The following is a 26,678-nucleotide window of genomic DNA, read 5'->3' as shown; positions in this document are numbered from 1 at the left end:
CTCTTGAGGTGCAAATCCTTCCTCAAGTTTTGAACTCAAAAGGAGGTTTGCAACTCGAGAGATTTGATCTATCTCGACACTTGATAGATATGGGGTTAAGTTGAATCTAGGATGGTATATATCATCAATGCTATGCATGTCGTATTAAATTATAAAAACTATAAAAAATTTCAAAGAAAAATGTTCCATATATATGTAACTATATGTATTATTAAGGTTTTAATAAAATTAAAAATAAGAATATTTTATTTATAGAGATGTGAAATTTATATAAAATATAAATAATATTACGAAGAACAAACATAGATCCATATTAACTCCATATCTACCAAGATCCCGTACGAATAAAATCTCTCGAGGTTTAAATATTTTCTTAAGTTTTGTGCTAAAAATTGAGTTTGCATCTTGGGAGATTTGATCCCTCTCAACAGTTGGTAGATCCCGAGTTAAGATGGATCCTTGCTAGTAAATATGATAGTTATGATCACCAAATTTAGGGTTATTTATAAGATTCTTAATGTGTATGTAAAATTTGAGTATTGATAATATTTATGAAATTAATTTCCTCAATATAAAATATGCTTATGAGATTCTCTTATTGATGCTTAACTCCCATTAGATTTTTGTGGGGTCTTCAAAATGAAAAATAGACAAATGGGATGACTTGCTATTAAAGTGATAACAATCTTAAAGAATTTATTGGTTTATTTTAAGCTCAAATTTGTCCTTTGTGACCAAATCATAATGAAAAGGACAAAAACCCCTTAAAATTATCTACTTAATCTCATTCTAAGCAAGGGAAAGTTACAAATTTAGAAGAGATTGGATAGAGATGTTTTAACCATGGGATATTTTGTGTTTCACTCAAAGAATGATTCACATGTTAAAGTTTTAAGGGATGCTTCTCTCTTTTACCACAATCCCATCCACTTTACTACTAGCATGAAATAAATGAGTTATTACTTAAATTGCATATATATATGTAATCTCACTTAATTGCATCTAAAGGGTTATTTATTGGAAGAAACGTATACATTAAGAAATTCTGCCCCCAACCATAAGAGACCAAGACTTAATTGCTTAGTAGGAGGATGTTTATCAAAATCTATAACAACTATTTGTTAAAATTAGAAGGTTGAAATGTTATATAGGGAGCCTCACAAAAGTATGCATGGATTTGGAAGTTATAACTTTCAACCATAAGTTAAAGTTGTAGGTTACTAGAGATATCTTGAATTTTATGAATATGGAAAAGTCAAGGTGATTATATTAGATAAAATATGCATTGGATTCAAGTGGAATGTTGATGCATTGAATTGGTTTGGTTCAATCCTCACCTTAATTTTGATGGGATGTGGGAATTTATTATAATGAAAGTTGGCGAGATTTTTTCTTCAAAGTTGACACCCAATCATCATGAAAACATTATATTACAACATAATTATCACAACTATTCACAATGAATTGTGAGGAGAGGGTGCTCCCATATTTATGCATGACAATGTTAAAAACTTTTCTCCTTTAGATCCTTAGTTTATGCTAAGAAACTTCATGAAGTCTTGACTTGTCATCCACAACATACTTGAAGGCTAATTCATTACATTATAATTCTTCATTACATTGCTTAAAACCCTCAAAGGAGGGGTGATGTCCACATAAAAGATTTCAACTTGATTGAAGGAGGCAACAATTTGCTTTACTTCACCATCTTTTTCCTTGAGAATTAATTAGATTAATGCTTATAATTGTTCTAAGTTTAAAAAAGGTCTACTGTTCCCCTTATCTTGCGAAACATTCCATGGAGGAGGATCAACGTTCCAATATTAGGTGGTTGTCTCCTTGAATTTGCTTGAATTTCCTTTGATTTTGCTTCATTTGATGTTTTAAGGCTTGCTTTCCTTGCTTCTTGGATTGAGAATGGTCCATAGATGATTTTTTGACTCACTTTGACCCTTATTTCACTTATAGAAGGTGCCATGCTGCCATATTTAACCCCATGGTTGCCCCAAAGAGAATTCAACTCCTCTCAAGGGGAAAAAATAAGCTAGAAAAGGCATTTGAGGAGGGAGTTTAGGATGCATTGACTTGGACTTGACTAGGCCTGTCATGGAGAATACAATAAACATATTTCTTAACTTGGAGAATGAAAATAATTGCCTTGGGGAGTTTGAAATCATCGTGAATTATGAGATTGCCATGCAAAATGAAGACCATGGCCAAAGACGTGTGCATGTATAAGATAAATGGTCCATGTCGGGAATAAAAATGAGTTGTGATAAGATATGGATGAAAAGGGTGTTTCCACCCTTACATAGTGTGATCACATTTACAGGACCAATAATCATGAGTGTTTTTGGAATCCATGCATCTTAATAGATCCACCACCACTACCTCTAAATCCTACCCATGACAAAAGAATGCCCATAAAGTTAAGGAATTACCACCCACTAGGGTGTAGTTAATGCAAGCACTATAGACCTAGAGATACTGAAGATGGACTAAGAGGAATGATTATGATTGTCCACCTAGGAGAACTAGGATAACACTTGTACACTTCATCCCACATGGCCTAAAAGGAAACACAATTCCACAAATTTAAGTCAAGGAAAATTTAAATTTTGGAAATTTATCTTAAAGTGTAGAAACCTTAGTGAATCTTACTAGTCCCTAATATGCAAACTATAAAATGTTTGGCAATATTTTTGCTAGAATCAATGTCAGAATTGACAGAATGGATATGAAAGATAAACATTGACTGCATATTATTAACTACACATACTATAAATACATTACAAATGACCTTTGGATTATCCTTCCAAGGTCCCTCAGACTCCGGTGATGGTTCAGATTCCTCCATACCACTCCTAATGGGTTAGGTGTCTAACATTCCCCCCCTTAATATGAAGGGGTGTATGTGAGTCCAAGAATAGAGATGAAATATAACAGTCAATGGTTGGATGTATTCTCTGAAATGATCATTTAAGAAAGATCACATGCCAAATGAGGTAGCAAAAGTCGAAGTCTTATACCAATGGTGGTTTAAGGCTAGCCACCAACTATGGAACTTGGCTCGAAGTAGTTCCTAGAACAATTCTAAACCTAGCTAGATGCTGAAGTCTTTTGGAAAATTAAAGTGCTCCTTGATGCTGGTTTAAAGATGACCACAAACTAATGAAATGAGCAACATAAGCTGAAGTCTTTTACTGGTGGTTTTTTAAGGCCAACCACTACCGAAATTGTGCTCATAGAACATACGTCTATCTATGGTTACATATATGACTCTGGCTCTAGTCTCTGGCTACAATCTCTAGTACTAGTTGTGTCTCAAGATCACTTGTGATGAATTCGAAACTAGTAGCTAACTATCAATCCCCCCTATTAGGTACAAGGTGAGAAGATGAAAATCTCTCCACGACAAGACATGTTAATAATCGAGAATGAATTGTACGATATGACTGATATATCTTCCTGGCTATAGAAGACCATTTCCAAGAAGTGTTCCATCCAAAGTGAATTTTTGATCTTGTAGGAATATTTTGTTTGGAACATCTATATGAATGGTGAGTATTTTTTCTGCAATACTCGCAAGGATAAAGATCAAAACACTGGTCTTTCATGTGGCCAACTTAATCAAAATGTTGGCATATGTGAATTTCATGTGGAAGTGGAATAGGTGAAGATGAAGTGTCTTGAAGAAACCCAAAAATTTGAAACTGGATTGATTTGGAGTAGTCTGGGAGGTGAAATGTAACTTCCTTTTTGTATCTAAGACTAATTCTATGTCTATAATTGATGACTTCTTCCCAAGGCTCGATAATGGGCATGAGAAACGCAAGTGGAACATCTACATCTTCATATGAATATGTGCCTAAAGTATGATCATGTGGTTGCTGACCATATTCTTTCTAAAACTAAAAAGGAGATTTATTCTAAACAAGAACCAATTCAAAATGCTGATTCCTTCTCTTTAGTTCATCTTGTTGAAGTTGTTGTTCAAGTTAGAGAAACTCAAACTTGTCTTGTGCATCTTATAAATAGATGTGAATATTTGTGAGAATGGCTTTGATGATTCTGACTATATCATGAAGAATAGAGTGTGTCAGAATATTCAGTAGCATTGATACCTTATTAACTATGGGCATTTGTTGATCAACTCAAGTAAATAAAGGGTATAGACATCAATTGAAAATGCACTCATAAAAAAACAAAAGACAAATAGATTTGAATTTTAGATAGTTGCAACTGCACAATGAGTAGCGTATTACAAACAAAACAATGAACAAATGTTGGAGCAATTGTAGCAGGCACAACATTTCCTCTTCCTTTGGAACAACTGCAACAAGCACAACTTTTCTAGTACTAGCAACTGGGACACCAACAACTATAAACTTACTTGTCCAATGGAAAACAATAATAAAGTTCAATAGCAATAGCTAGAACATTCTTGTAACCTTTTGAGGATAGTTGATGGCCATAAAAAAGTGTTGTCACAAACTGGCCTCACTACTTCCATTCACAAGGCTAGAAAGTCATGCTTGTAAGATAGATGTACTCATTTGGGGAATACATGCCATTTGTCACCAAAACTAATCAAATTGAGGTTTGCTTTACAAACATCTAAATATGAGTTGATATATAGCCTTAAATAATACTGAAATTAGTAATAGGCTCTAGGAAATTTTGTGCTTGAATGTAGTTAACTTGCATATTACACCGAACTCACCAATTGGTGCTTATACAAATTCAATGAGGTAAATCACTTTTACTAATGCATAGTTGGAGGATGATAAAGAATGGACATTGTAAGATACACTACAAGTCTCCCATTGTGTTCGGTATCCAAAATGACATCTATTTCACCCTCATTTCTTTCACTTTGCTTCAGTATTTGCCACATTCTGCAGCTCCATAACCATGCACTAAGACCATCTTCATGATTAAATATGGGTTTAGACATATTATTTTACAATACATGTATTTTGGTACTTTGAGTGAATTTATGGTTAAATATTAGAAAAACTAACATGTATTCACTAATATATAAAAGTTGGATGAGTTTCGTGATTGTAGCATATTTGAAGATTCCAGCACAATCATATTTGGGCCATGGGGGCTTCACTCAATGAACCTCTAACATAGCACATGCGTTCGTGGCATATTAAACAATACCTTTAATTTGACTACATATTGGAAAATACCTCTAAAAGTCACATTATTTAACCCCCTACCAATACGAACCCAATACACCTTCACAATTTTAAAAACCCCTACCTTCACTAGATATTGTAGGTTTCCATTTTTGCATTAGAATTTTTTATACCCCTTTATATTTTTTCATTAACTTTGAGCTACATTTTTAATACCTGCCAATAATAAAACCCTTTACCCCTTGTTATATGCTCAATATATTGTGTCATTTTTTCCTCAATATATATCCCCCAATATGAACCCACGTGGTATCATATTGCTGCCTAGTGAAACCCCCGTGATTTGGGCTCTAAGTCTCAAATTCGAATTTCCTTTTTAGAACCTTGAAGATTTGAGTAATATTTGAGATCATTGATCAAAAAAATTTCATGGAGAAAAATCATGGAAGCCTTCATAAGTATCTCTTATCAAATCTATGAGATATTTGTGAGAGGATATGAAGAGATGTTACTTACTAGATGTTAACACATCGTTGTAACCACATGAGATTTTTGTGGATATACATTTATTAGTTAGTTATATTAGTTATTGTATAAATAGGAGTGCCCTCTCCATTCAAAGGGTGTGTTAGGTTTGGGAATGCTAAATCTATGCTTATGCTTGACGTAGAATTCTAAAGATTGGCTATGCTTATGCTTCATGTTATGAATACTATTGATGTTATGAATACAATCCTTTGAGTATGGTTAAGCTTTCATGGTGAGATATGGCTATTGATCAAATAGATTCCCAAACTTTCCACCTCTCATGCACTTTAGGAGGCCTCCCTGATGAATCAAGCGCTTGAGTAAAACCAAAAACAACAAAAAAGATTTACTTTATTGCTTTCATTTCATAGAATCATTGATTTCTAATCCATGTTAAAGATTCATCGCTTTTCAATTTGTTTGTTTTTAGATTCATAGATAGTAATGAATGACTCCAATTTGGAAATACACACATCAGCAATTTCAATTGATCTTTCATTGCTTTCAGAACAGGTTGCCTTTAAATTTCATAGTTTAAGAATTCAATGCTTTCTTAGTATAGGATTTGTTGCTTTCTAGATTAAATTTACTTTCAAGTCTTTACTTGCAAGTCATTAGAATAGATTTACCTTCCTGTTGATACGATAGATTTACTTTCATCTTGATATTATAGATTTGGTTTCATGTCACTTGAATAGATTTAGTTTCATGTCAATAAAGTAAGTTTACTTTCACGTAAATTGTCATTTCAGATTAAAAGATTGCTTTCCAAGTTCTGAGTTTGATACTTTTGAAAAAGAAAGTGTGTGCATACTCATCTTAGACATTTTTCAGAATAGGTTTTATTTCAGTATTGCCATCATTCCAACAAGTTTGTTTACTCTTTTAATTGAAAGTTGATTGCTAGCATATATTGTGCAAGTGTACTTCACAAGTATACAAACTTGGATTGAAATTTAATGCAAGTGATTTAACTCACAATTAAATTACCCAACACAATGCTAGTCACATTCTCTTTGTACATCTCCTCTACTTTTCTTCAACATTCCAACCTACTCCACAAGTATCAACCACAAATTGGATAGGTAATAATTGGGTGCTAGGGTTACATCAAGCATGTTCTTTCCATGTTTGTCAAATTTTCTCTCGACTAAGTGCATATCCTATCTGAACCAATTTTGCAAGCATCTACAAGTTTGTAAGTGAATCTAGTTTGATTTTTTCTTCTTTTTTGCAATAAGTTCTATAGAAATGGAAATTCCCATTGTGGGGCATGAACCCATGACCGTAACTTCCAACAAATGCACCAAAATGCCCTTGAAGTCTACACCACTTCAGCCACAGTGTTTGTTGCACCACATTAACTAGTTTTGATGTGTCGTTGTAGGAATATAATATATAATGGATCATTAATAGACTCAACCCACTTAAATAGTCTCAATTCTCAATCCTTCCTTTCTTCGTTTGTACTTACTATTTTGACATTCTCATTGAACCAATCGGTTTAGTCACATGGATGCTTTGGTATTTAATTTTGAATGATTTATTATTGACAATCTCCTACTCTCCAATGACGACCTCAACTATGTTCTAGAGCATGTCCCATGTATGCTTCACTTCAGGGGCCATGGCCATGAGGTGAGTGATTTTGGTAGCTTGATTGAGGCATTGATTCAATGGTACTTTTGATTTCTACCTTTTGTCTTTTTCCAATATTTAATTGATAGAGTTGAGAAGGTTAGTGAAAGTAAACATGTTAGGAGTTACTTCTAAGAGCTAAGGGTCACCTTCATGATAGACTGGTCAAGAATAGATCGTGTTGCACCAATAGTATGAGCATATTACAGGAACCATTTGAATAATGAAAACTATGGGGTTTCACATTCAAGTCTTTCTAGGAAGTTGATTTCCAAATAAATGTGGTTTGAAGCTAGCAGGACACTGGTGGAAATCCCTATTATTTAGACCTACAATCTGTTTAGTGGGGATCTCAAATACCTTAGCTATTGATAGGCCCATGCTATTAGAAATGATAGAATGGTGGTAGAATGACAAAGTTATGCTTCTATAAGGGCATATAATATTTCTTTGGCCTTGGACAATAAGGAAATTTTAATTTCCTTCTAGTTCTCAAAACTCACTTGGGATGTTTTCATTATGTTTATCTCAGTGAAATGATTCTAGTGATATAAGTTTTGTTTAATTTGGACTCTAGAATCTTGAGTTATGCTCGTTTAAAATTATATTAGTTTTAATGAGTCATTTTTTCTCTCTTTGACCACATGGAACCCACATGAAACATTACCACTCTGCGATATCGCATGGCGCATGGCTACTAGGGTACCTTGATACATCACACCCTCCATTACCCTCCATGTGTAAACCTTTGTGTGATTGTAATTACATATATACATATTTATTCACATTGTCATCTCATCACAAACACGGCAGGAATGTACTTATATGTATGACATTACACTTCCCTTGTAACAATGTTCCTATATGTAATAATAGATATATATTTATATATATGTGTGGGGTTATTTACCCTCACAACGTGTTGGCCCACCTTCATATTCCAATGATTGGTCATAGCTCAACGATGCGTCACACATTAACATAACCATAAAACCCTTGTATAACGTCAACCATTTGCCATCGATGACCTTCGTTACACCAATCGTATCGATGACTACTATCGGTAGCACCACCCTCAGACACCATTACACATGCACCTATGTAATCACATATATATACATACATGTATGTGTGGGCTCGTGGATCCTTCCCTGCCATCCAACAGTCTACATTCCACTAGCCCATCAATGTCTCGCAACTAATAACGCTATCCCCACCTCCCTCCGTCGACGTCACGTGGGGGGCTTCTGCTATGGTAGTTTCAACCCATGATTCTAGGGCATGATCTAACGACTCTCCACCCATTTCATGATCCAACAACCCATATATGAAAGCGAAACACACCCCCTCCTTTAGCGGACATCACATGGGGTGGTTCTATTGTTCCCCGTCATAGATCTCATTGACTCATCCCTGCCGTCCATTCACAGTTGGCCTCTACCCAGCGTTATGTAGTGCAGTCATATGGGTTTTGTGACCTGAACCTTGGGGTTTGACCCTCGAATCAATGTGTTTTTTCTACTTGTGGAACCAGTGCTTCTACTCTCGGTGTAGTCTTTAGTGCGACTTTTTGCAAGCTTTTTCGGTGGGTTTTTCCGGTCAAATTTCTCTAAAATTTGGCAGCAATTTATTGAAATCGCAAGTTTGATACGTAATTTCTGCACAATCAAAGCGTCCTAGGGGTTTTTCAGGGTGCTGAATCCAAATACGCAGTTAAAAAACCATTTTAAATAATACAAATCAAAATTTAACCTCAATTTTTTCCACCGTATTCCGTCACCGGAATCTCCAAAAAGTAACACTAAAAACAACTCCTTCCACTCGTTACTATGAGGTATAGTCCTATAGGGTTATGACCCAACCCTTGGGATTAAACCTTCAACTCGACTCCTACCAGCCTCGAATTCCACTCTTGGCTATGCCCTGTGTTTTGACCACAACACTATTACATCACGTGACATAAATATGCAATATTATATGTGTATATATTATTACATATTTATGGGTTATATTGTTTGTACGTTATAAGCATATCTCACCTCGCTTGAGCGAGGGCCAAGCCTCATGGAGTGGGCTTGTGGCCTTACAATATTACGGTGCCATTGTAAAACGATATCCACTGCGTATAAGTTCTCGCATCACAATTTTAGCTTGTGCTTAACGTTGATAATATATCTGTGTATGCCATTAAACCCAAGTTTGAACACCACGAAACTAAATATACCACGTTCATATAGCGTATAATTACATGTATTTACAATAGGTTACCTAGGTCCTCATTTCTCATTTCAACGACATTTCACATACCTATATGTATATACACATTTTAATATGTGGTATGCGCACACAAACACTGGCGTAAAATTGCTTGTTCTCTCATATTCATATCAATGAAGTGTGTGAGCCTCATTATTCTATTTATACCAGCGAATATATCAATACTATGAACATGACGCCGACCTCACTATACATGCCCATTATGGTTTTAGATCGTTATTATTTCGAATAAGAAATTAAGCTCAACATTAAATCAACCGACGTGAATTCTCATATTCCTTGCCCAATGTCTTCTTACACCAACAACATAGTCATTGTTATTCTATGCACACAACACTAAGATACGTGTTCATATGTGAATCTTCCTACATGAAAATATCAATGTCAATTCACAATCCAAATTATCATATTGGAAACAAATTTTTTACTATGGATGATTTAAGGTTGTGCACGGTATGTATATGCATTTAAAAATCCGCCACACATGAGTTAATTACGATATCCATGCACGAGTGAGGTCAATGTCAACAACCATAAAAACTAGTTATACAGTGACCAACCATCACAATTTTCCTTATACATAGTTAGTGACATTCCATCCCAAGAAAATAAATATATATAGTACTGAAGAACATAAGAGGTATTTATCTTGGAATTTTTAATTGGGTAATTGAGTTATGGACATCAAATCTCCACCCAACTATACATGAGATGCTTCTTGATCTCTCTTGGAGTTGTCACCCTTGAGTCAGATTCCATTGATTGAGATAGTTTTCTCGAGGAATGAAATACCAATTGTTGGTTGAAACAGGGACTCTAGAGGTTTTCCTACCTCCACCCACCAACCAAATAGCAGAAAACCAGTTACACAGGGAATTGAGAGGCATGTTGCCTCCACCCTTCAACTTCTCTACAACTAATACACCCTAGGGACACTATAGGCTCCACCTCCACCCTAAAACATATATTGAAAAGATTACACCCAATAATGGGAATCCATAATCCTCTTCCATAACATATAAAACAAGCACGAGAGATTCAAGGGTTTTCCTTTACTAGGAATCCAGGGACTAGGGCTCCACCCCAGGCGGTCAAGGGAATCTAGAGAATCCCATCTCCACCCTTGAGCCCTAGGGTATCCAAAACTTATCTGCACCTGGAGGAAGTCCCTCTCATACTCCTAACGCTCGACCAAGATGCCTATGACTTCTCTGAGTGCTGAGATGTGCCAAAGCCTCTCCACACTACTGTAGGTGTCTACAAAATGGTTCTAGGTCAAGTTGTGTACATGCTTCTTCTCTTATTTCTCTTTTTGTTTCGTGTCCTCTTTTACTTGAAAGAAGGTGTTTTTTTCTACCAAACTGACTCACGAAAGTCTGGTTCTATCTCTTTCCCTAGTCATGTCATTCTCTTTTTCGATTCTTAGCAAGATCGTGTTATTATATATCTCTTCTTTGCGGTTCCAAAATTTCTGTATGTGTAAGAATGTTGTGCGATCTCCTCTTGTTGATTTATTAGGAGGGCATGCTTGCTATTCTTCATGTAGATTGTGTGCTCTTGTGGCTCTGAATCATGCTGGTCTATTCTGTGAGTGAACATTGTCCTTTTTTTTTTGTCCACTGAGTTCCCCCTTTATTTTTCCCATTGACCTCCCTCCTTGCCTTTGAATTTTTGTACCCTTTTTCTTAATTTCTTTTCTTCTCCAGCTACTCATGCGACCTCTACCCCATTCAATTTTTGTCCTTCTCATCTTATTCATTTGCCCAAGCAAAATATGGGCATTCATCCTTTTTTCTGCAATCCATAAATTCTAAACGCTAGAATATTAAAAACACAATAACTAACCTTCAATGGATGTCCCAAACTGTCCATTTTTTTTCCTACAACAACTAATCTAAAAATCCCAAGCAATTCACCATTCTTAGTCCTTGGAATTTGTGTCCCCACTCAACCCTTAAAAAAAAAAAATACAAAATACATGAAATTTTTACGTAAAATTCATAAGAAAAATATAACTAGGGTTGTCACAATCCCCTCTCCCTAGGAGGAACACCATCCTCAGTGTTCTTTGTCCGTAAAAATCACAAAAGACATGCTGAAAACAAGCATATTGAAAAGACATGCTGAAAACAAACATACTTCCTCATGGAGCTTTATCCATATGGCTCTATACCATATTTATAATCGTATACATATGCATCTACCTCAATCAACAAATAAAAAAGGATATGATGCCCGCATAGTGTCAACCATTTCCCACATGGCTTCTTCAAGCCCAAAGGTCCTCCACTACACTTTGACTTACTCTATTACTCGACTCCAGAGCATGAGGCTCCTATAGTATATAATGCATAGTGGATTTGGCTGGAACTCTCCCTCTAGTTCCACCTATAGCATAGACCAATCAATCACATGACTAGAATCTTTCACATATATTTTAAGCAAAGAAACATGGAAAACATCATGGAATTTTACTTATGGAGGTAAGACCAAACTATAGGCCATTGGCCCAATTCTTTCAAGTATCTCAAATGGCCCAAAAAACCGTGGCTGCCAACTTGGCACATGACCCAATATTCAAGGAACTTTTATTGGGTCTAACTCTCAAATAAAATTGTTACCTGAATTGAAATTATTTATGCACCCTATGTTGATCCGCATAACTTTTCTGCCTATCCCGTGCCACCTTTAAGTTTTGTCTAATGATATGTATTTGTTGCTCTATCTCTTTTAGCATATCAGGCCCAATAAGGACCGTTTTCAATGGATCAATCTAACTGATAGGAGTATTGCAACTATTCCATTAAGCACCTCAAATGGGATTATGTTTAGATATTCCTGATACCCATTTTTGTATGCAAACTCTACAAGTGGAAGATACTCTTCCCACTTCCTTGGATGGTGCATTGCATACATTCTCAACATGTATTTGAGGATCCTATTTTTCCTTTCTGTTTTCCCATTCATCCGGGGATGATAAGCGATACTGAAGGCTAACTCTGCCCCCAGGCCTGCAAACAGTTCCTTCCAAAACCTTGAAGTGAACTTGGTATCTCTATTTGAAATGGTTTGCTTGGGAACTCCATGCAACCTTACAATTTGCTTTATGAAGATTTGAGCCACTTCACTAGTTATGCATGCATTTTCTTTTCATAGCTACTTTCATGCTTTGCATTATGTTTTATGTTGTATATAATTGCAATTCATTCTTGCATGTTGCACTGCTCATTTGTCTTTTCATTTAGCTTTCCAACATTTCTTTTCTTTTTCATTACATGTAGTTTATTTTGTTTCATTACGTTGTTCATCTATCTTTCATTTATCATTGATTTCCTTTTCATTACATTTAGTTTTGGTTGCATTATTCATTTTATTTACAATCAACAATTGTTTTATGCATTTCATTACTTTTAACCTTCATTGATTGCATTACTTTTCTCCTCATCACATTTAGTTTTGCCTCCTTTCATCACATTTCTTAGTTAGTGTTTCATTTAATATTTCTTCTTTACATTGTTTTCCTCTTTTCAAACCTATATAGAAATAAAACCTTAGAAGAGCTTCTTTATTCATCCTACACCAATGCTAACATCCCAGTAGATGGTTGGGCATAGTTGTGATAGTTTCTCCAAGAGGAAATCACTCATAGGCCCTGGTATTTAACTCTATCCTAGACATATTTTCTTTGAGTCTAACCTTTTAATGAGGAAAACATGTTTCAATACTGGTGGTGAACTCTAATCAATTCATACGACCTATATCTATAACCTAAACTCTGTTTCTATTTTGGTCTTGGATATTTGATTCTCTACTTTTACTATCCACCTGTTAGTTGGAGATGTGATGCAGAGATATGGAATGAGGGAAAATATAAGTGAGAAAATATTTAGTTTATGTAAAACAAGAAACAACTTCTCTTTTCCATAAAATAAATTAGGATCCCTCATCTGCCCTAGTGCAAAGAACAACCTAATAGATAATGCCAATTGCATGTAAAAGAAAATAAAGAAATAAAAAGGTAAATACATGAGAAAAGCTTCATGTGTAGAGAGGTGATGCAAGCAACTTCGTCGGGGCTATGGACACCTGCTAGCAGTGAAGCAATACTTGTGATTTATTGAGTGACTTTGCCAGGGAAATGGATACTCATTGGCAGTGAACCAACACCAGAAAATCACTCTTAAATTATAAACACAATAAACTTTATGTCATGTTATCCATGTGATCATCAAAGACTTACATGTGTGAACTCTTGGTTTAGTGTGTAAATACTAACAAGACCTAAATGTGAGATAGATGGATGAAACATTTATAAATAGTCAGGAAGCTCAAAGTGATACCCACAACATCCGTTCAATACTCTCTTGCATTATTTTTAGACTCCATTATTGAAGGGACCGAGGAAGACTAATTGCTGTAGCATCTATAACATCTCCCAAAATTTACACCATATGCATTTGAAATTTTGGGTCCCCCTTTGCTTTTCAAGTTTTCATGAATGATTTCTAATGCAGGTAAACCATATTAACTACCTAATTATCATTGGATGCATTCCCACAAATGAATCATGTCCAAGATAGGTTCAACTATTTGTCTAGGTTTTGTGCATTATCATTTGATATTTCATCTTTTGTTCTTGGACTTATATAAAAAAGGGAAGTTATTTTCGTCTTTAAATATTAATTCCAATGTAGGGGTTAAAATTTCTAAATCCAAGTCTTAAAATACCATGACCATGATCATGAAATTTCACTAAGGCTTACTAGCTTCATTGAACTTATTTAGACATCTCTCTATCAGCATATGTTGAGGAAGTAGAATAGTTAGGTGCAGTGACCCATGGAAAACTCTTCTATCAAGCCACACCTTGTGGGATTTCCATAATTAATAATACCTTAATTAAATATATGAGTAGAATAAGAAATGATTTACTTTCAAAAGTTCTTGATTAGTGCAGGCATTCAATTTCAATTTTTGTGGCATCCTAGTCTTATTGCCCATTCAATTTTTTTTTCTTGATATATGGATTACAAGGGGGTCGTCCCTCGTAAATGGTACTATACAAGCTCCCACATTGTGTGATACTTTGCATCAATGAGAACTTTATAATTTACCAACTCCCAAAGGTGGAAAAAGGGGCAGTTGATTGGGAAATAATCGTAGTTGAAGTTGAAAGAACCATTCCTAGCTGAGAAAATGGTGGAAATTACGATGTAAAAATATCAACAAGGGTTCTAAAGTGTACCTACTGGTTTTCATTAAGGGTGCCAATCTTAGTATGGGTGACATGCATTTTCCTCAGGGTGATGGTGAAATTTCAATCTGTAGTGCCATTGAGATGAGTGAATATGTTGTACTAAAACATGAAATTATACGAGATGGGATGTAAAAGTATCTCACTTTAATGGGGCCAACATTGCTTCATGTTAACCCAATCTTTGAAATAGGTCATGTAGAATCCATATTCTCTGAATTACTATTATTTTAAGGTATTAGTGTGGACGAAAGTGGTTGTTAGCATTACCCTCATTCAAGCATTACATTTGAGCATGTTGTTCTAAATTCCATCGATTATCTTTCATGTTTGGATACTCCAAAGAATAGAGTTATTTTCTCTTGTCTTCTTGCCCCCGTGAACCCAGATTACCAGACATTATCGGTCATCCAAATGCTATTGTAACATGTGCTATCCCTACTACAATTTTTGATCAGGATATACAACTGTGGAAGGATGGACCATCTACAGGGCATCGTGTAATAAGAAAACCAAATGTTCCTAAATGTAGCTACAATGGTACTCTTCCTATTACCAAGAACCTTTTCCTAGTCAAAATCATTCAAATGTTGCAAATAATTTGAAGGAATATTTCTCAAAAATTCAAGACATCTCCTGTATTTGTATAGTAGTCACATAAGATTGGATAAGAATATTCCATTGGTTTACTATCATGAATGACTTTTAAGACATATCCTCTAGGTGTATAGTGATATTTAATCTTTAAGAAGGCATGATTCCTGCAGGTTATGATAACTCATTTGTGTGGATAGTATCAGGAACCAGAGATATTATTTCAACTATTATGGATATTGTAAAAGGAGGCTTAACAACCCCAAATGTCTTTGTAATTGAGTTGATTGAGACTAGTTCTATTAATATAGGCATCCTAGTTGCATACTATGGATTTCTAAGTGATGTTTTAGAACTCACAGAGAATATCCCAAAGTGACCTTGTTACAGAACCCGAAGAAGTTGTTCATACTTCATTTCCTATACCTAAGCACTACAAATGATTGCTCTAGAGGCTCATGGGAAAACCATGTGGTGGTTGACATGGAGGATATATCCTTTATGATGTATAGCATTGGTTCAAGATGGGATGCAAAACCAAAATGGGATGCTAATAATAACTTTGAGATGAGAGGTCTATAGATGAAATGTTCTCGAAGTCAAATCAAAATGGACTAAATATAGAAAAAGAAAAGTGGGTGTCAGATAAGGACAATTTCTTGGTGTAGTGACATAAAACCTCCCATGCAAGATGGTGCAAAACTTAAGCTCATGAATATTTTCTCCCAGAGTTGAGCATGATGATAATAGCTTGAACTTGTAGTTGGTTCTTGGCGTGGGAAGGTTGCAACTCCTATGATTCTTTGTGTTAATGCATCTCTCTCTTCCATCTATAGAATATAACAAGATGAAGTTAGTAAATATTGAACCAATTATGACACCACAACATGTACATTGTTAACTCAGAGCTGGGAACAAGACATTTATGGATTTGTTATGGATTCTCACGTAAATTTTCACTCAGATATTTGACTTCTTTCATTGATAAATCACCATGATAACACTGTGAATGAAATTTTATCAGGTGTTACAAAGTCTAATAAACCAAGCACACAAAACATGTGCGTTCTGTTTGTTTAATTCATGCGGTGAACCATTGCACCTAGTATTAAAGGCTTATAAGAAGTTGAAAAGAGGGGAAACCAGGATGTGATGGTCGTAATGTATGGAAGTTAAGTGCAACTCAATTTCAAGAAGGGGTAGCTAAGTATTAGTTAATAACATACAACAAGGATAACATGCGACTCAATCGTAAACTAGGGAGATAAATTACGCTCATCACAAAGAAGAAATGTTCTTTGCACCTCATCGCAAAGAAGGAATCTTCATTGCACTATTATTGCTAAGTGAAGATGTGCTATCACACATGCAGAATTTAGGGAAGAAAAATTGGCCCCTTTTCAACAACTAATTTTTTCTGCCAATGCGCTACTTAACTTCTCTGCGCTGTAGCGCATGGGTATTAGGTATCTAAACCACCACATCGATTATTCAAAAGGATAACTAAGTGACACAACACTAAAGGACATGAATTCAAGCGACAATGGTGAAAGGGGAACATTTGCATTGTATTCACTTCGTTTAGCAATGCAAAGTTGAGTTTGATTCCAAATAAACAAGTAACTGATGAGGGAGCTTCTACATATTATAATATACAACAACCATCTCAAAATACATGAACGTCTTCCTTTGAAGCGATTTCTGGAAAATCGTAGAAGAATGGGCACAAGCTTACTGGTTGTGGTTTTACTAGGAACTTACATGGTAATAGGTGATGGTGTTCTCACGCCTGGAATAACAATTCTCTCATTAGTATCTAGGCTCCAAGTATGCACTACAAGGCTCCATGATAGTGTGGTGATGATTCTTGCCTACATTATATTGATTGACTTGTTTTATCTACAACATTTTGGCACTCATAGGGTGGCATTTATATTTGCACCTATTGTGATTTATTTGCTATTATGCATCTGCTTAGTTGGCATATACAATATTTTTCATTGGAATCCTAAGGCGATGTTTGTAGATCTCAGAAACTTCTCTCCTTTGTCTGCCTTTGTAGTCTTTCAAATATTTTTTGCCAATGTTGGAAGAAATTTATACAATTCAATACTTGAGCATGTTTTTTTGACCTGTGATTGTAGTGGCCACCCTTGCTGCTATTGTTGGAAACCTGACTATTATTTCAACGACCTTTTCAATTGTCAAGAAATGCCATGATTTGGTTTATTTTCCACATATCAATATAATCCGCACTTCAAGGCATATCTTTGGTCAAATTTACATACCATAACTAAATTAGATTCTCTTATTTCCATGCCTCGCCTTCACTGTAGGATTTAGGGATGCCATCTTAATTAGGAATGCTTATAATACAATGTTTCTACGAAATGGATTTTCACACTTATACCAAGCCTTATAATTGTGCGGGTTCTTGGTGTTGAATTAATGTATACTGAATTGGTCGTATGGGTTCCTTCTATATTCTCATATTTTGTCACAATTATTCCTAAATTTCATTAAGTACTCGTGTTTATGTGCATTAAATCAACTCCTGTTCCATTTGTCCCTATTGAATCCCCTTTTCTATGCCATGGAATCTTGACTTGGATGAAAGTGTAAATCCATCAAAACAGTGTCTATACAAGGAATGTGATGAGTGGATCGACCTTTGAACTTGAAATTTAGAAAATATGTTGTTCCTAGAAGTGGACAGGAAGGCACATCATGGTTTTGGGGCTTGTGAAATTCTAACTTCCCAAGAGGAACACACATGGGGTTTGGAAAATTGTGTTTTGCTATTGATTTGGCTCAACACTTCCTTGACGAGACCCTAAATGTTGACTCTAAGAAAGTCTTCAAAATTTTGGATATCTTAACCAACAAAGTGTTGGTTGTACAATTAGTGAAAAATTCAACTACACTCTCAAACACATGAAAATGTGGAGAATCTCACCATGATGGAAAAGGTATTAGGTCCATTTTGATAAAATCTAATTATGATGCATGATATACACAATATTTTCATGGAACGAGATTAAATTTTCCTGAAGGAGAATCTTCAAGAGAGAGCATCAAAGCTATCAAGAAGCTACCCTAGCTGCGCAAATTAATAATGGAGCATGCACACTACTGTACTAGTTCACTCATAGACATGCTGCAAGGTCTTCTTAAGTATGAGCCTTCAGAGCATTTGGATGCTCAAAGAACTTTGCTGCATGCCTTACTCATTGAATATTATAAGGAGTTTGGAAGTGGAGTGTTTAACATATGGTGTTCATTAACTTGTAGCCTCCTACCCCACCCTTTGTCATACAATTTATGATTTTTTTTGTCAGCTACTAAATAATATATGACCAAGGATACATGTTCAACAAATTGCAAAATATTATTTTTTCAACTCATATATGAACCTGTTAATCAAATCATCAAAAGTTTGTGTTATGTATGAGAGAAGGCAAGCATTTGTTAAAGATGCACTAGGAAGAACTAAAATAGGCTCCTCTTTTTTGTTTGTTTGCTTTATTAGTCTTGTGGGCATTGTGGTTGGGTAAAGTTTCCATTCATAAAGTTTTGTAAATGACTATAGTACCTGAAATAAGTACTATGTGACATGAGGAGGTTTAGTTTTCCATATTTTTGCAAAGCATGAGAGGAAGCACTATGTATATGCAAATATTGGTGTCATAACAATGTGCGATATTCCTAAACTAAAGGTGTTGAACTATTACGAAGGAAATCTACTAGTTTTTCATGGATTGTATGAGTTTAAAGAAATTGGTCATAAAATGTCTATTGTTAATGAGGACTTTTCAACCTTCTATTTGCCCAGGTAATATAGTTGCTTCCAAAATAATCATGGTATACTAAAGTATACATATGGCATCTCCATATATTTAGGTAAGGTTTCTATTTTTGTATTCTATGAAGGTTTGATGAGATTGCCAAGTGTTGCTTCCCAACATATGGTATGTTGCTTCCTAGGGATTTTGGTTATAATATGATCCCCATTGAATATTATGGGTTCAGTCAACTTCTCAGGTTACAAAAATCGAGTCTGAAGAAGCATTTAGTGTTAATTTATTCTTCTAAAGTACTACATAGTTGTATGCACAAGAAGATGTAAGAAGTAAGCAGCTGTATAATGCTCTAGATTATTGAAAACATTTTGAGGCAAAGACAAGAAAGTGCAGCTAATGATATCATCCATTGTATTTCTTTTCTCATAGGTAAATTTGATGTTGACATAATTACGAAAATGAAGAAAAACCAAAATTATGTAAAATAAATAAGAATATTAAAAGTCACAAGGTAGTTGAAGAGTCACGAGGAAGGTGAAGAGTCACCTAAGCCATTTGTGTGAATATGTACTCATCCCTCTAAGCTATGGGGGGTGGGGGGTGCTGGGGGGGGGGGGAATTTTGGCATTTGAATTCTTCTAGCATAGAGATAGTTGTTAGTACTCAGAGCTTTGAGCACTCTATCTCTTGGCGATTGTAGACTGAGTTGTGGTGAGGCAATTGATTTTATTGGAGATGATATGAGAAACCCTCATTCCACTATTGGATTTTGATGGGCTTGTGGCACATGTACTTGGAATTGAATTAATATTAATGAGAAGCTCTTCAGTTGTGGCATGGGTTTTCAAGCACTCATTTGGTGGTTGTAATGGCTACCCAATGCTCCTGTTATGTTTGTATGTTTTCTTTCACATGGGTTATCTACTGATGAACTGATTCATAGCTTATTGCTCATGTGCTTGCTTGAATCTTTTCTCTTTCATTCCATGTTGCACTAGTAACCAATTATGAACTAATTTGCAACGAAATTCTAGTAGTTTCTTATTCGTGTATGTCTCAAATGGTTTTAGCTCACTAACTCCTCTTTGGATGTACTCCTTATCATTTTACTCGTATATTATTGTCTATTGTTCTACGAGCTTGTTATTTTTGGGCTAATTTCATCCTCATTCTCTAGGGGTTTCATACTTTCTTTCACAAGAAATCCTCTTCACTTGAGAGCCAAGAGGAAAACAAACATGGTGGCAGCTAGGCCCACATATTGGATGGGGCTCCTATCCCAAATGATGTGAGATCTAATTGGGACTTTACACTAGGGAGACCCCCTTAATATTGGTGGTACATTTAGGCACATCAACAATATTGTTTCTCAATTCTCTTACGATCCTCATGAGAGTTCTTGAAGGTTGCAAAACACATTCAAAGATACATTCAGGGTATACCAATTTTGTAATTTAGTGTCGGGTATGTGTTATATTCTTTGCATGAATATATCCATGTGGTTACAAATTTCATTGGGTGCAATAGGGGGGTCATACGGGTTCAAGGGAAACACCCTAAAAATAAAATTGGGTATTTTTTTGTCTGTTTTTGGTGGTTTTCAATAGACAATTTTTGTTTAAAGTTATTTTGTGGCACATGGTGGTTTTCTCCATGGTCTTGTAGTTTTAGTTAAAGAACTATGGTTGTATTCTAACCCATGGTTTATGGATTGGTAGCTGTTGGATACTACAATCAATATATATATATATATATATATATATATATATATGAACCCAAATTCTCTGCAACCCATTGATCTCTATCCACCAATAAATATTTCATTTTGAGCTTCTACAACTCATAACTCTACCCATTAAATCTCTCAATATCTATCTTTGAACTACTTTCCATTTGTTTTCACCACAATAATTACTTTCATAGATCTCCCACTGTAACAAGGTCTACCATAGGCCTGAGCCAAATCCCTTAACCACAAAGGCATCCCCTTGAAGCCAAAACTAGTTTAATACCAAGTCTAGGTTTTAACCCTGTACAATTAATTGTTCCAAACAAAATCTTAATAAGATAGAAAATATTCAATGGAAAGCATACACATTAACGCAAACATTTTTGTCCAGGAAACCCAAATCGAGAAAACTAGAAATATTTTCAATATATTCTATATATATATATATAGAATATATTGAAAATATTTCTAGTTTTCTCGATTTGGGTTTCCTGGACAAAAATGTTTGCGTTAATGTGTATGCTTTCCATTGAATATTTTATATCTTATTAATATTTTGTTTGGAACAATTAATTGTACAGGGTTAAAACCTAGATTTGGTATTAAAGCAGTTTTGGCTTCAAGGGGATGCCTTTGTGGTTAAGAGATTTGGATTGGGCCTATGGTAGACCTTGTTACAGTGGGAGATCTATGAAAGTAATTCTCGTGGTGAAAACAAATGGCAAGTAGTTCAAAGATAGATATTGAGAAATTCAATGGGTAGAGTTATGAGCTATAGAAGCTCAAAATGAAATATTTATTGGTGGATAGTGATCATTGGGCTGCAGTGAATTTGGGTTTTTCACCGATGGGGATGTCAACAAAATACTAGACCAAGTTGGATCAGAAGCCAAAGAGCACAATATGGTTGTGCCTCTGAAATTCAGTATTACTGAACCTTTTAGGAGAAGTTATAGGAAAGGATTTTTGGAACATGACAGGGGCTTTGTATCAATGTAAGTCCCTAGTGAACAAATTATTCCTATGGAAAAAGTTGTATAACCCAAGGATAAAGAATGGAGACTCAATGATAGAGTATATGAATGCCTTAAATACTATGGTAATTCAACTATTATCTATTGATATTAATATTTTAGATGAGGATAAGTGTACCATTTTGTTATGTTCTTTACCATACTTGTGGGATAGTCTAGTTGTTTCCATAGATAGTAATGCAACTACTTTAAGCTTAGATGAAACAGTCTCATCCTTGTTATTAGAGGATATGAGATGGAAAAACATGGAAATATAGAATGGATATGCCTTGTTTGTAAGAGGATTCTCCTGCAATAGAAATATAAATAATCCCTTGAGTGGGAGATATAAATCTAGAGGAAGATATAAATCTCCAAGAAGGTCCATAAATGTATGTTGGAGACATGGAAAGGAAGGGAATTATAAGAAATATTGTAGATCCAAAATTGCTAAGAAAGGGAATGGATCTAAAGTAGAAGGAAAAACATCCTCATATGAAGGAGGATATGTGTACTTGGCTTCTTCAAATACACATGTAAATCATGAGGCATGGTTGGTTGACTTAGGCACATCCTTTCATATGACTTCTTACACGATGGTTCTATAAGTATGAAATATATGATGGTGGTGATGTTTTCTTAGGATACGAATTGATAACTAGAATCATAGGATGAGGAAAAATCAAGTTGAAGCTAATGGGTGGAAGGATTAGAGCACTCTCTAATGTTGTGCACATTTTAGGATTGGCCAATTTTTTTCTTTTTATAAGCAAGATGACTGGTGCAAGTATAAAAATAGTGTTTGAAATTGATACTTGTAGGATGGTTAAAGGAGAAATGGTATCGCTTAGGGGAGTTCATATTGGAACTCTGTATAAGCTACTAGGAAGCACTATTAGCGATGGGTGTAACTGTTCCATTTTTCTTGAGTGTGGAGTTGAAGAAGGCAAAATTCCTACAATATTTAGAGAATGACTATGTTGTGGCATAAAAGATTGGGAAATATCAGAGAGAAGGGCCTTTGAGTACTACATGGTAATGGTATGGTAGAAGGTATGTCTATTTTCTCTCTGGATTTGATTTCTATGAATATTGTTTATATGGGAAGCAAAATGAGGTAAATGTCTGCTTTGGTGCTATGAGGGAAAAGGGAATATTATAGTTGGTGCACAATGAAGTGTTTGGAATTGTGTCCATTCCATCACTAGGAAAATTTGTGTACTACGTCTCATTTATAAATGAATTATCGAGGAATACATGGATTTATTTCCTTAGGAATAAATATAAAATATTTGGAAAATTAAAACTTTTTAAGGATCTTGTGGAAAACCAAATAGAGGAAAAATTAAGGTGTTGAGGACAGATATTGGTGTAGAATTCCACAAGAATGAATTTGAAGAATTCTGTAAGAAGTGCAACATAGTAAGGTAGACGAATACTCCATACACACTTCAACAAAATGGAGTTGTAGAAAGGATGAATAGGATATTGATGGAGATAGAAAGGAGCATGCTCAGTGGGGTCAAGTCAGAACAAGAATTTTGGGCAGAGACAATGGACACTACAATTTTATATGGTTAATAGATCACCCTTATCAACATTATAATACAAGACTCCACATGAGGTATGGACTGATAAGAAACCTTCTCTTAAACATCGCAGGGTATTTGGTTGTGATCTTTATGTACTCTTGCCAAAGGAGAATAGGAGTAAGCTGGACAAGAAAGTTGAACAGTGTATCTTTATTGGATATATAGATGGTTTGAAAGGTTATAAGATTTGAAATCTAGAAACAAAGAAGGTTGTGTATAATAGATATATGGTATTTAGAGAAATCAAAGATGTTGTCAAGTCCTACAAAGAGAGAGTTTGAATTTAAGGATGATGAATTAGAATTTACATAAGAACATGAAGAACAAGAAGAAGAACCAAAAAATTCAACACTAATGAGATCGATTTGGGAAATAAGGAACAAAAATGGTATACACCACCTAATTTCCATTCAAATTTTCTTTGTTTATTACAAATGATCATTATAGAACTATTAGGGAGGAAATGCAATTAGAGGATGGAAAAAATTGGAAAAAGGCCATGGTTAAAGAAATGGTAGCCTTGGACAAGCCTTGAGGATTGGGATCTAATGGATTTTCCAGTAGGAATAAATCCCATTGGTAGAAAATGGATGTTTAAGAAGACGTTGAATGCAAAAGGTAGAGTGGAGAAATAAAAAGCTTAGTTAGTAGCAAAGGGTTTACTCACAAGTAGAGGGAATTGACTTTAGTGATATTTTATCCTATTGCTAAGTCAACTTATATTAGATTTATTTTTTCAATTTTTGTTGCTTTTGATTTTGAAGTAGAAGATATGTATGTGAAAACAACATTCCTACATGGGGATTTCGAAGAAGAAATATACATGAAGCATGTTGGGAAAAATACTAGGCGGGGGGTGAATCAATATTTTAAAACTCATTAAAACCTTTAGATTTCTTATTCATATTTCTGTATGTGACTTTAATACAGTGAACCAACATATGTACGTGACTGTGATGAGGATTGTGGTGCAGGTAAATTCTGAGTGCGGACACAAACAATTCCTCTAGCTCGAGAGAGTGGGTCTAGCCACAAACAAACAATCTATGGAAAATATCCTTAAGCTTGAATCAATTAAGAGGGCCTACCTCTTAGAAAAATATTCCACTTGATGATGATCCTACTTCCTCACTCAAGCTATCTTCCGTTTCCTTCCTTCGAATACTTGAAACAAGAAAACAACAACAACAACAATCATGGAAACATGCAATATTGTATTCAACCTACTTAATAGGTCAAGGAAAATTAAGCCATAAAGATGTAAAATGACACTTCATGTAAGAAATCAATCGATAGTTGCATTAATATAAATAAGAAAGAGATTACAACCGGTGCCTTGACGTTGTTGGTCTCCTCCGACGTATTCGGGTTCCCACACTTCTTCTAGTACTTCATGGATAGCCCCAATAAATGGAAGTTTAAGGCCTCTTTATCTCTAGTCCTAAACCAAACCAAAATCACACTATTCTCCCTCAAACACACACTACAAAGCTATGAGCTATAAATGACTTGCTAGTTATTCACACTTGCTTCAAAACTCCAACTAGATTTTGCTTGGGAAAAAGAGAGGCTTGTATAGCTTAGATGGATGGGAGATGGTTCCCTTCATCATGGGAGAAGGTCTTATCTCTTAAGGTTGTTCCTTCCTAGTAGGGGAAAGGAGCCCAAACTGATTTCCTTGGCTCTATCCGGCCCAACCATCTACTAGACTTCCGTTACGAAGCTTTTAGACATGGAAGCTTCAACTCCTTATTTAAAAAACCTTCCAAAAGAGGATTGACGCGATTGGAAAACGGATCAGTCGATCCGATCGGCACGAGGGTTAGTTTTAACCTCTGTAAATTGGCATGAGGAGAAAATTGGTCAGTAGCGCTGGTCTTGTAAACTGGGATAGAAGGAAGATTCTTGGGAAATGATGCAAAGGGAAATTATTCTACTCATGAAGAGGGAAATATTGGGAGTTTCTTCATGATGGGAAAGCATGTCGGGTACACTGTAGAGGTCCTCCAAGATTGTATACGGGGAGTACAGGGACAGTGACAAAGTGCTGTGTAATAGATGCCCCCTAAAGCGTAAAGGTCGAACTAGAGTGAGGGGTGAAATGCTTTATAAGTAGAAGCGGGGAACCAAAGTTCGTCATCAAAAAACCTGCAAGTAAGAATATATACATATACATCACTGAAAAATCTGAATAATGATACGTGAATCGTGGTATGGACGCAACCATCCAGAGAATAATCATGTAAATGGATCCAAGGCATGGGCACAACCATCCATTTGAAAGGATCATAATGAAACCAAGGTATGGTTGTAGCCATCCAATAATAAGAAGGATAACATATAACAACTCATGGTATGGTCGCAACCATCCATCTGAAAGAGACATGTATATCAACATGACCATGTCACATCGCCTTGCAACTTGGACTTGTGTAATCTTAGCCCAGGATCTTGCGCTCCAAACGACCCAATCAAAGTACAAATACTAACATGTGAATGAATGTGTTGAATTCGAACATGCTAGGAAGTCACTTGATTACCGGTCAATAATGTGAACTATTAACAAGCGTGAGAGAAACTGTCAATAATGACAATGGCTCTCAAGGTACTAACAGCACAGTTCACGGAATGTGAATAAAGGAACTGATTTCGAACACCTGTGAAATCACCCGACCGAAAGCCAATGATGTGAACTTATTGTTGAATGCGAAGAACTTGCCATTAGGGCATGCAAGCTCTAAGGTACTGGAAGGGAGTCTCTCAGCCAACGTCCTGGATAATGAGCTGAAGTCGACAGAAAGCGACCGTGTCAAAGGAGGGCCATGATGTATCCCACATCATCGACACAATACAAAGGGATGCAAATGATTTCAGATGATACAGAGAATCAGGAGTAAGTGTATCTACAAAAGGACTAACTCTTAAACATATCAGCGACACGCTTCTAGAGTTTGGCAGTTGTTGTTGAAAATAGCAACAAGAAATGCTAAAAATAACATTGCTAAAGATAGCATTTCAGGATATTCCAATTTTAATTTGTCCTTGAATTAAAGTTGAGAATTAAAATTCGAATTTAGTCTCACCAGCTGTTTGAAAGATAATTAAC

At 35.4% G+C, this 26,678-nt stretch overlaps 2 pseudogenes; both read left to right on the top strand.

Annotated features, from left to right (window-relative positions):
• LOC149180112 (uncharacterized) overlaps positions 1-15,449 on the top strand; it is a 104,682-nt pseudogene extending 89,233 nt beyond the window's left edge.
• A 149-nt stretch (positions 15,450-15,598) lies between these two features.
• LOC149180111 (sphingoid long-chain bases kinase 1-like) overlaps positions 15,599-26,678 on the top strand; it is a 49,365-nt pseudogene continuing 38,285 nt past the window's right edge.

This window comes from Pinus tabuliformis, chromosome 3_2 (genome assembly GCF_031772625.1).
Source record: "Pinus tabuliformis cultivar Carrire ecotype Pingquan chromosome 3_2, CPIR1, whole genome shotgun sequence".
Classification (NCBI taxonomy): Eukaryota; Viridiplantae; Streptophyta; class Pinopsida; order Pinales; family Pinaceae; genus Pinus; species Pinus tabuliformis.
The sequence above is the reverse complement of the archived record's forward strand: the minus strand, read 5'-3'. Positions and strand labels throughout refer to the sequence as shown.